This window comes from Mustela lutreola, chromosome 12, assembly GCF_030435805.1.
Source record: "Mustela lutreola isolate mMusLut2 chromosome 12, mMusLut2.pri, whole genome shotgun sequence".
Classification (NCBI taxonomy): Eukaryota; Metazoa; Chordata; class Mammalia; order Carnivora; family Mustelidae; genus Mustela; species Mustela lutreola.
The window spans coordinates 77,393,970-77,406,438 of record NC_081301.1 but is presented as its reverse complement, the minus strand read 5'-3'; the positions used below and the strand labels follow the sequence as shown (position 1 = coordinate 77,406,438).

The window sequence follows — 12,469 nt, the reverse complement described above, 5'->3', positions numbered from 1 at the left end:
TATCAATAGACTTCTGGAGAGATAATATATCAGCTGAGACCTGAATTTCATACCAAGTTAGCCCAGCCAAGAGAACGGAGGATAGAATGTTCCAAGCAGACAGAACAGCAGGTGGGGAGGCTTCCAGATAAGAGAAAATTTAGCCAGAAGACTCTTGGCCAAAGCAGAAGGCTGCAGAACCCCAGAAGTGGGGTGAATCAGTTACTAAGAGTAGTTGAAGAATCTTTATGTGAGCTTATGTGACAATGGCCTGGGTAAAAAAACAAATGACCCTGGATTTCAGGGTCACATAAAAACAGCTTCTGAGCCCAGAGAAGTATTTTGACATTGTGAATTTTCTCAATCATTATCCTAAAAGTATAATGATTGTCAGGTTGTTTTTGGAATAAGAACTTTCAGATTGGGACCAGGACCTTATATTCAAATAGTCATGTTCCATTGACCTAGACTTCACCTCTACCCTCCCCTTCTCCAATCCCATTAAGTGTCTGCTGGCTGATCTGACTCTCTACCCAATAGAAAATCAATCTCATAAATAAATGCATTCCCAGGTGTTACTGACAAATTATAGTGTTATATAAATAATGTTGATACTAAATAGTATTAAATGGACACTTTCTCTTAAACATGCATGTATGCACTTTGAGAAATGATTCCTGAAGATACCATGTGTGTCTTGAGAGTAACAGATAGTTGCATCTGGAATTTTCTAAGGAAAAGGGACCCATCCATCTTAGGAGGCAAGGGAACCTGCCTACTGTTTTCCATAGTGGCTGCACAAATTTACATTCCCATCAGCAGTGCACAGGGGTTCTTTTTTCTTCACACCTTCTCTCTTTTGTTTTTTAATAACTGCCATCTGAACAGCTGTGAGATGTTATGTCTTGTGTGTTTGATTTGCATTTCCCTGATGATGAGTGGTGTTGAGCATCTTTTCATATATTGGCCATCGTATGTCTTCTTTGAAGAGATGTCTATTCAGATCCTCTGTCCATTTTTTAAAAAGATTTTATTTATTTATTTGACAGAAATCACAAGTAGGCAGAGAGAGAGGAAGGGAAGCAGGCTCCCTGCCAGGCAGAGAGCCCAATGCGGGGCTTGATTTCAGGACCCTGGGATTTTGACGTGAGCTGAAGGCAGAGGCTTTAACCCCCTTAGCCACCCAGGTGCCCCTTCTGTGCATTTTTAAGCAGGTTATTTTTATTTTATTTTTTGCTATTGACTTATATGACTTCCTTACATATTTTGGATATTAACTTCAATCAGATACATAGTATGCAAATATTTTCTCCCACTCCATAGGTTCCCTTTTCATTTTTTGTTTGTTTGTTTGTTTCCTCTCAAAAAAATAAAAGTAGAAGTGCTGTAGCTGTAGGTTCCAGTAATCCCACTTCTGGGTCTAAATCCAAAGGAAATGACATCAGTATCTTAAAAAAAAAAAATCTGCGCTTTCATGTTCATTGCAGTATTATTCACAATAGCCAGGATATGGAAACAGTCTAGGTATTGATGGATAAATGGATAAGAAAAAAATTTTATATATATATATGATTCATATATATTCATATATATGTGTGTGTATGCACACACACACACACACACACACACACACACACACATATATATATATAAAATACAGCCATAAAAAGAAGGTGATCCTGTCATTTGCAACATGGATGAACCTAGAGCACATGATGCTGAGTGGAATAAGACAGACAGAGAAAGACAGACACCAAATGAAATCACTTAGGCATGGGTTCCAAAAAAGTCAAATTCACAGAAAAAGAGAGGAGCTGTGGTTGCCAAGGGCTGGGAGGTAGGAAAATGGAGAGGCATTGGTCAAGGGGTAGAAACTTCCAGCTATAAGATTAACAAATTCCAGAGATCTAAGTTATAGTACAGTGACTATAATTAATAATACTGAATTGTATACTTGCTACTTGCTAAGAATGTAGATATTAAGTATTCTTACCACACACACATACAAAATAGTAACTATGTGAAGAGAAAAAAAGGTGATCATAAATAACAAAGAAATATTTTCCCACCCAGTGCCTTCTGTTACATTTTCTCCAGCCCCAGGGTATCAGGGAAGATAAGAGTACAAGGTAGCAGGCTCAGGTGAGGCCAGTGGTTTGGCAGGACGGCACAAGCATCATACACTTCAACTAGAGCAGTTCCATTGCCTCGGAAATAGTAAGACTGCCTTTCCGGAAAGGGTTTTGCCTCTCAGAATGTTGAAAACCCACATTCTACAGCATTCTTATTTTACAGACGAGGAGACTGAAGAATGGAATAACTAAGCAACAAGGTTAAGGGCAGCACACAATGGTGCATAGTTGGTGGGCGCACCATGAGGAGCTCGCAGACCGCACACGGGCCCTCACCTGCCCCTGGCGGGTCCAGCCGACTGTGATCACTTCTGCCCACTACACCGCTTCTATCTGTCCTATTGCTTGGAAACTCCTTCTTTAACCATGCTTACAGGAGTCACTTGAATTATTATTACTCGAATTATTTTACTTTTTACCAAAACATTTATTTTGAAACAACTGAAATTTCCAGAACAGCTGCTGGCACAGTAAAAACAGGGTGACCAATCATTTTCCTGGGACAGAGGGGTTTCCCAAACACAGGACTGTCAATGCCAAAACTGGGACTGTCCCAAGCACACCAGAGTGGCTGTTACTCCAAATTCAAAGACACCCCCCACCCCCTATAAGTTGCCCACCTCACCTGGTACTCCACCACCTCTGAATACTTTGGTGTAGATTTTCTACAAGAACATTTTCTGTCATAACTTACAAACCATCAAAATCAGGAAAGTAGCATTGACACCTTATGACTCTTATTCCCAGACTCCATTCATGTGTAGCAACTGTCCCAACAATGTCCTTTCTAAGAAAGAAATTCACTTCTGATTCCCACTTTGCATTTAGTTCTCATGTTTCTCTGGTCCCCTTCAATCTGGAACGGTTCCTCAGTCTCTCTTTGGCTTCAGTGATGTTGTAAGATAGCCACAGGTGGTTTCTCTGATAAGCTAGGTAGGGTCCAAGTTCCTTTGGGACACACATTGTATGCTGAAAGCATAGAGCACGAAGAACATGTTTATCATTGTCAAAGTTGCCCCATAAATAACTGGTCAACCAACAGGAGCAAGCAGGTAAAGGTAGCCATGATTCTACTGGGGTACTGATTTAGTTTTTCTCAGCAACAACCCAAAGTCCCCCAAACCCTGGTGGTCCCATGCTAGCAGAGCTGAAGAATGGAAAGACTCTCTCTCTCTTCCACAGTCCCTCACCCCTCTACATTCTCTTTAGAAGTCAAGAACATACTGAAGAGATCCAGAGCTGAAAGAGTTAAATTGTGTGAAGTTTCTGCTAACTTGCTTTTCTGTAACTGCTCTGCTGCTTTGCGGGTTGTACCTTGAGAAGTAGGAGCATGGCCTTCCCCTTGTGTTCCCCTCCATTCCCCCCAGGCCCCACATCCTAAGCACGTTCCCTGCTTAAGAGATGTCCTTGATTTATGCTTGTGGTTAACAAAGAAGAGAACTGTTTTGTCCTAGTTTCACAGCCGCCCAGCTACACCCGGACGATAAGATATGGCTAACTGAAAAATGTAAACTGTGCAGAGCATACCAGAAATTGTAACTGTGTAAAGAGGTCACTGTGATTGTGGCTTTGTACCGAGCCTTTGTCTAAAAAATGTATAAAAACCATATGCTCCCTTTGATTAGGGCTCTCAGCCTCTGCCTGATCTTCGGGTATGTTGCAGAGCCCCAGCATGCTGGAACAATAAAGCCCGTGTTGTTGCAGAAAGAGCTGCCTTGGTGTCGTTCCTCTGCGCCTCCCTAGGTTGAGGTCTTCTCGACCCTAACTTTTGGAGGTTCCACCGAGATTTGACCCAGCCAACGGGACGCCAGACAGGACGGCCCCAACTTACTCTTTGGGTAAGTCTACGGCACCTATTCCTCTTTTGGTACCGATATTCATGTGCACATGTTAGTCTGATTCTGTTTTCTTGTGATTTCTGGTGATATCTGGGCAACCTTCAGTGTCTGACAGACGTGTCTGGGAGACACCGGTTGCAACCCTGGGGGACGCCCCGGAGGTGAAGGAGGGCCAGGGACGCCTGGTGGCCTCCTATCGGGTAGATCCAGAGGATCCACATCTGCTATATCCCAGAAAACACTATCATAGGCCACTATTTTATTTTTCATCTCTCCTATAGTCCCAGTGGGGACAAGCGCTTGTGTCCTGCTTTCTTCTAGGTTTGGTGACCACAGGAATCTTCCTGTACTTCGAGATGGGACAAAACACATCAACTCCCCTGTCCCTAACCCTAGCCCATTGGTCAGAGGTTCAGGCTAGGGCTCATAATCTCTCTCTCTCTATAAAGAAAACTAAATGGCAGACTCTCTGTGCCGCTGAATGGCCATCTTTCAAGGTCAACTGGCCCCCCGAGGGGTCTTTCCATCTTTCCCTGATTTTGCAGGTCAAGAGCGTCATCTACCGGCCCCGACCCGAGGGACATCCGGACCAGGAGCCTTATATCTTGGTGTGGCAGGATCTCTGCGAAAATCCTCCCTCTTGGGTTAAGCCTTTTCTGCCACCTGCTCCTAATCTCCCACTTCCTTTGTCCCTTTTGCCTGCAAATCCGATGGTCCTTGCTCTAACAGTGCCCATCCCCCCGACCGGACCCACTCCAACTCCCCTGTAAAGTCTCTTCAAGCCCCCTGTACTTCCAGACTCACAGGACCTTCTCCTCTTTGAAGCTCCCCCTCCTTACCCTCCAGTACCTGGTCCACAGCCCCTACCTCCTCATATTCCTCCTCAACCGGGACCGGTGCCTTCTGATCCGCCTTCCACCACCTCTGCACTGGTGCCTGACTCCGTCTCTCCTTCCGGACCAGCCCATGGCACCCGTAGCTGCACGGCCCGGGCTGATAATGATCAAGGTCCTGAGGCGGAGGCAGTCGTGCTCCTGCTCAGACCATATGGCCCAGACATTCCAAATGGGCAAGGGGGCCACATGCCGGCCTTCCAGTACTGGCCTTTCTCCTCCTCTGATCTCTATAACTGGAAAAATAATAACCCTCCTTTCTCTGAGGACCCTGCCCGCATAACAGATCTAATTACCTCTCTACTGAACTCCCATCAGCCCACATGGGACGGCTGCCAGCAGCTGTTCTCAGTCCTCCTCACCTCTGAGGAGAAGGAGAATGTCCTCCTGAATGCCCGAAAGAATGTGCCTGGCCCCGGGGGGCAACCTACACAGCTTCCTAATCTGATTGATGAATATTCACCTCTGATGCACCCTGACTGGGATCCTAATCTGCCTGAAGGTAGGAGATACCTCGAAATCTATCACCAGACTCTAGCGGCAGGTCTCAGGGAAGCGAGCCGAAAGTCCACTAATTTAGCTAAGGTAAGAGGTGTGATCCAGGGCCCTACTGAAAGCCCCTCTCTATTTCTAGAAAGGCTTCTTGATGCCTACCGGAGGTATACTCCCGTTGACCCTCAGTCGGAGGAACAGCAGGCGTCAATAGCCATGGCTTTCATTGGGCAGTCTGCACTAGACATAAGAAGGAAGCTGCAGAGGCTGGAGAGATTACAAGACTTAACTATTAGAGATTTGGTCAGAGAAGCTAACAAAATTTTTAATAAAAGGGAAACAGAGGAGGAGAAAGAAGAAAGGAAGGAGAGAGAAAGAGAGGAAAAGGAAAAAGAAAGGGATAAAAGAAGGAACAAAGAGTTGACTAAGATCCTGGCCGCAGTGGTAGAAACTGGTAGAAAATCAGATACTAAGACTTCAGGAAAGATAAGGAACCTGGGCCACTCTCCTAGGCGACGCCCGAACTTGGCCTCAGACCAGTGTGCCTACTGTAAAGAGCGTGGACACTGGGCTAAGGAATGTCCTAAAAAGAAGAACAAGCCACCACCCCGCACTACCAACCTCCTGGCTCTTGAAGATGATGATTAGGGGGGACGGGGCTTGGGTATAATTTCTGGTGGAGGGGACTCCTATCGATTTTGAGGTCGATACTGGAGCTGTTTATTCAGTCTTGCAGCAGGCCCTAGGGCCCCTCTCATCCAAACGGGCCCTTGTCAGGGGGGGCGAAGGGGAGCAGGTACCGCCCCTGGACCACCAAGCGGATGGTGGATTTAGGGAACGGGAGGGTGCACCACTCCTTTTTGGTGTTCTCTGAATGCCCTGCCTGCTGGGGAGAGACTTGCTGACCAAATTGCTAGCCAGGATTACCTTCACTGATTCCGGGCCTTTGATTGATTTTTTTTAAACCCCATTGTGGGCCTACGCCATTCGGATAAGGATGTTTCCCCTCCACTATCTCCGCCTGTAGTCAATACCCTGACTGTCACCCTAGAAGATGAGTACAAGCTGTTTGAAGGGCCCAACCCTACGGACCACCTCCCGGATTTGGAAGGATGGCTACAGGACTTCCCTGAGGCTTGGGCTGAAACGGTGGGATTGGGTTTAGCAACTGCCCAACCCCCTGTAGTGGTGGCACTTAAGACCTCTGCCACCCCTATCCAGGTAAAATAATACCCAATGAGTAAGGAAGCTTGAGAGGGCATCCGCCCTCACATCACCAAGCTCCTTCAACAAGGAGTCTTAGTGCCCTGCCAGTCAGCCTGGAACACTCCCTTACTCCCTGTAAAGAAACCTGGAACTAGTGACTATGGCCCTGTGGAAGACCTAAGGGAAGTGAATGCTTGGGTGGAGATAATACACCCTACGGTGCCAAACCCATATAATCTCCTCAGCACGCTAAGTCCCTCCCGAGTCTGGTACACTGTGCTAGACTTAAAAGATGCCTTCTTCTGTTTGTGGCTGCATCCTGACAGCTAACACATTTTTGCTTTTGAGTGGACCGATCCTGATGCTGGAACTCACCTGGACGCGGCTTCCCCAGGGTTTTAGAAATTCTCCCACCCTGTTTGATGAAGCCTTGCATAAGGACTTGAAATCCTTCCAGGAGACACATCCCACCTTGACTCTTTTGCAGTATGTGGATGACCTCCTACTGGCTGCTGAGACCCAGCAGGAGTGTCTCCATGGGACTAAAGCCCTGTTAAGGGCTCTGGCTACCCTGGGATATCGAGCCTCTGCCAAAAAGGCTCAACTCTGCCAGTTAGAAGTGATGTTTCTAGGCTATAAGATCAAGGAAGGTAAAAGGTGGCTCACGGACGCAAATTCCGCCTCCTCAGACTAGAAGGCAACTAAGGGAGTTCCTAGGGATGGCAGGCTTCTGTCACTTATGGATACCTGGCTTCGCTTCCTTAGCTGCCCCGCTTTATCCCCTCACCAAAAATGAGGCCCCCGGGGTGCCTGGGTGGCTCAGTGGGTTAAGCCGCTGCCTTCGGCTCGGGTCATGATCTCGGGGTCCTGGGATTGAGTCCCGCTTCGGGCTCTCTGCTCAGCAGGGAGCCTGCTTCTCTCTCTCTCTCTGCCTGCCTCTCCGTCTACTTGTGATTTCTCTCTGTCAAATAAATAAATAAAATCTTAAAAAAAAAAAAAATGAGGCCCCCTATGAATGGGGGAAGGAACAACAAGAGGCTTTTGATGGGATAAAGCGGGCACTGCTTTCAGCCCCCGACTTGGCCTTACCAGATGTAGAAAAACCCTTCACCTTGTACTTGGAAGAAAGAAACGGGGTGGCAAGAGGAGTACTGACCCAATCCTTGGGCCCCTGGAAGCGCCCCGTAGCCTAACTATCCAAAAGATTGGATCCTGTTGCTGGCGGATGACCAAGGTGCCTGAAAGTCATAGCCGCCGCAGCTTTACTTGTCAGGGATGCTGACAAATTGACTTTGGGACAGAAAATCACTCCTACTGCCCCTCACACTTTGGAAAGTGTGATCCGGCAACCCCCAGACCGCTGGCTCTCCAATGCTCACATAACCCACTATCAGAGACTCCTGTGAGACAAAGACCACATCTCTTTTGGCAATCCTGTGCTCCTTAATCCCGCCACCCTGCTGCCAGAGGAGACGGATGACCCAGTAATCCATTCCTGCCAGGATATCCTGGCTGAAGAAACAGGCGCGAGGCCAGACCTCCAGGACAGACCCCTGCCCCATGCTGATGTAACTTTGTTCACGGACGGGAGCAGCTTCCTACAACAAGGGGAGCAACGGGCAGGGGCGGCGGTGGTTGGGCCTCGAACTGTGGTTTGGTCAGCACCCTTAACTCCTGGAACTTCTGCTCAGAAAACAGAACTTATTGCTCTAACCCAAGCCTTGCGCCTGGTGACGGGCCAGCAGGCTAATATCTACACAGACAGCCGCTATGCCTTTGCCACTGCTCATGTACATGGTGCTATCTACCGGCAGCGGGGGCTTCTCTCCTCCACTGGAAAGAAATCAAGAACAAACGGGAGATTATAGATCTCCTTGAGGCTATCCATCTTCCAAAGGAGATGGCCATCATACCCTGCCCTGGACATCAAAAAGGTGAAGACCCAGTTGCCCAGGGCAACCGTCGCGCAGACGAAGAAGCAAGAGCGGCCGCCCTGCGTGACCCCCCGGTAGCAAACATCCTGACTACATTGGAAGAAGTCACTGAGCTGGAGACCCTGGAGGAAAAGGTAAATGAATTTTTACTTTTCACCCACAGCCTCACCCATCTAGGTACCAGAGTGCTTCTGGAGTTATTAAAGGACCAAAATCTACCGTCCCTACCTCCGGGTAGGGCGAAGGAACTGGCTCAAGACATTGTTTCCTCCTGCGAAGCCTGCACAGTGACAAACATGCAACGAGCAGACGGCTCCCCCGGAACCAGGGACCGGGGAAACCGGCCTGGAATCTTCTGGGAAGTAGACTTCACCGAGGTAACACCAGCAACATATGGAAATAAGTATCTGCTAGTCTTTATAGACACTTTTTCAGGATGGGTCGAGGCCTTCCCCACTAAGAAGGAGACGGCCATGGTCATGGCCAAGAAGATCCTAGAAGAGATCTCTCCCTGATTTGGGCTGCCTAAGGTAATAGGATCTGGTAATGGACCTGCATTTGTGGCCCAGGTAAGTCAGGGATTGGCCAGGGTCTTGGGGTTTAATTAGAAACTGCATTGTGCTTATAGACCCCAGAGTTCAGGGCAGGTAGAAAGAATGAATAGAACTATAAAAGAGACCTTAACCAAATTAGCTATAGAGACTGGCTTGAAAGATTGGAGGGTGCTCCTTCCTTATGCCCTTTTCAGTGCGCGTAATACCCCTTCCCCCTCTAGGAGGAACCTGACCCCATTTGAAATCCTCTATGGGGGACCCCCTCCTTTAAAACACATGACTGAACATGGATATGGGACCTCTGTTACTTCCTCTGCCATGCTGATACCCAGACTTAAGGCTCTGGAGGCCATCCAGAAATATATCTGGAAGGGCCTATCAGAGGCCTACCGACCGGGTACTGTTACTCCCCACTCTTATTCTGTAGGTGATTGGGTCTACGTCCGCTGACACCAGGTACACAGCCTTGAGCCTCGGTGGAAGTGACCCTACTTGATCCTGCTGACCACGCCAACTGCTGTCAAGGTCGACAGCATTGTGGCCTGGATCCATGCTAGTCAGCTCAGACCTGCTCCTGCTGATCAACACCAGAGCGGCACACTCCTGTCCCCTCCTGAGACTAACAGACTTGGGCAACCAGGTGGCACTGACGACCTTCACCAGTCTACAGGCTCTACTCCAAGCGCAGGAAACCGGTGGACTGCCCATCGGCACCCAACCAACCCCTTCCGCATCAAGCTGGCCCGTAAGAATCCCACAACATGACTCTGTTTCTCGGGCCAGTCCTTTCGCTCCTGGCAGCACTAACTCTGTGCAGCCAACTTCGAATGATTTATAGCAATCCCCATGTGCCCCAACAAATGGCATGGGAGATTTCAAATCCTATGGGCCAGGTCGTATGGAAGATACATAGGACTCATACCCCTGGTGCGTGGTGGCCATCATTAACCCCTGATCTTTGCCAGTTATTCATGGGGTTAGATACCTGGGACATACCAGACCAAGAAAACCAGAATAAAATGCCCATTTGCATGCCTTACCCTCTTGATAAGGAGCCCTACTATGGGTGCTCGACTGCCCAGGTCCGATGTGCACTTAGCTCCCTAGATTTTTATGTTTGTCCTAAGGATGGGCGGAAGCGAGCCCAAGTTCTAAAATGTCCAGAATCTTTCTACTGTAAGGCTTGGGGGTGCGAGAACACAGGATATGCCTATTGGTGACCCTCATCCTCATGGGATTGGATCCAAGTCCAGAGAAATAATACCCATCACAACAAAAGGGATCCAATACCAGCCTGTTGGACTGGAGTATCAGGATGTGAGAAGTCGGCACTGTGTAATGGCTTAAATATTACCTTTACACCCGCTGGGAGAGACCCTTCTACTTTAACTCAATGGTATAAAGGAAGGACATGGGGACTGCGGTTATATAAAGAGGGTTATGATGATGGTCCATGGTTTACCATCCGCTTGCGGACGATAGAGACTCCTAAACCAGTAGGTCCTAATCCAGTTCTCAAACCATCTCGTCCAGCCCCAATGCCAGGACCCCCTTCGGAGCCCCACTCTCTGCCCACAACTGGCAGCCCCACTTTGGGAACTCTAGCTCCGGAGACCTCTTCTCCCACCTCACCATCCTCGACCCAATTCCCTCTAACATCCCCCGTTACTCAGTCTCCCCCCGGTCCAGCATTATTCCACTTAATAAAGGGGGCCTATTCTGCCCTGAATGCTACTCATAGTGAGCTAACGACCTCCTGCTGGCTCTGCTTATCAGCTTCCCCTCCCTATTATGAAGGTGTAGCCAGTAATGGAACCATTAGTTCCACCACGGCCTGTAGTTGGGATGCAAAACCCGGGTTGACCTTCCCTGAGGTGAGAGGCAAGGGAACCTGCATCAGGACCGCTCCTACTGCCTTGCAAGATTTGAAACCATGGACTCTAATTCTTCTGATCCCTATCTGGCACCTAGCTCTGGCCTATGGTGGGCCTGTGACACAGGGCTCACCCCTTGCATCTCTACTGGCATCTTCAATGCCTCTGCTCATTTCTGTGTGATGGTACAACTATATCCCCGCATTCTATGCCACTCCTCCGACAGCTTTGAAGACCATTTCAGGCCCCTGGTCACTCGCTATAAGAGAGAGCCTATTTCTATTTCTCTGGCTAGTCTCATGGGCCTAGGGGTTGCAGCAGGAGTGGGAATGGGAGTAGGTTCCATGGTGCATACTTCCAGCCAAATTGCCTACCTACAGGCTGCCATTGATCAAGACCTTAAGGCATTAGAAACCTCTATCACTGCCTTATAGGACTCTCTGACCTCCCTAGCTGAGGTGGTCCTCCAGAATAGAAGGGACTTAGATCTCCTGTTTATGAAAGAGGGTGGCCTATGCGCCGCTCTTGGGGAAGAATGTTGCTTTTATGCAGACCACTCTGGAATGGTCCAGGAATCCATGGCCTGGAGGCTCGCCAACAAGAAAGAGAGGCTCAGAGAGGATGGTTCCAATCTTGGTTTTCTCAGTCACCTTGGCTGACAACTCTTTTGTCAGCGCTTGTGGGACCCATACTTTTTCTCCTCCTGCTTTTGACTATAGGACCCTGTATTTTAAATAAGTTGATAGCCTTTGTACAAGATAGAATAAGACAGATCAAGTTAATGGTAATAAGGCAACAATATGAAGCATTACACTCAGATGATCTTCACAATCTCTAAGGTTAGAGATACCCACAAGAAGAAGTGGGGAATGAAGAGATCCAGAGCTGAAAGAGTTAAATTGTGTGAAGCTTCTGCTAACTTGCTTTTCTGTAACTGCTCTGCTGCTTTGCAGGTTGAACCTAGAGAAGTAGGAGCATGGCCTTCCCCTTGTGTTCTCCTCCATTCCCCCAAGGCCTTACATCCTGAGCACTTTCCCTGCTTAAGAGATGTCCTTGAATTATGCTTGTGGTTAGCAAAGAAGAGAACTGTTTTGTCCTAGTTTCACAGCCGCCCAGCTACACCCGGACGATAAGATATGGCTAACTGAAAAATGTAAACTGTGCAGAGCATACCAGAAATTGTAACTGTGTAAAGAGGTCACTGTGATTGTGGCTTTGTACCGAGCCTTTGTCTAAAAAATGTATAAAAACCATATGCTCCCTTTGATCAGGGCTCTCAGCCTCTGCCTGATCTTCGGGTATGTTGCAGAGCCCAGCATGCTGGAACAATAAAGCCCGTGTTGTTGCAGAAAGAGCTGCCTTGGTGTCGTTCCTCTGCACCTCCCTAGGTTGAGGTCTTCTTGACCCTAACAATACTCATTCTAGGCTGGCCCCACAAGCCCTAGCAGCACTGGACTAACCCAACAAGGAGTGAGATACTGGGACTATGGAAATGAGCCTGTGTATTGCCTTACATTGACCTTATTTTTGTTGTGATGCACACTGAGCATTATTAGGGCCACAGTGG

General features: G+C 48.1%; 1 long non-coding RNA gene across 1 annotated transcript; it reads left to right on the top strand.

The window, feature by feature from the left end:
* Window positions 1-3,364: 3,364 nt before the first annotated feature.
* On the top strand, window positions 3,365-12,254 carry LOC131813156 (uncharacterized). The gene is made up of 2 exons (XR_009346640.1): window positions 3,365-3,949; window positions 9,456-12,254. It is a non-coding gene; the product is annotated as an uncharacterized LOC131813156 (long non-coding RNA).
* Window positions 12,255-12,469: the final 215 nt, after the last annotated feature.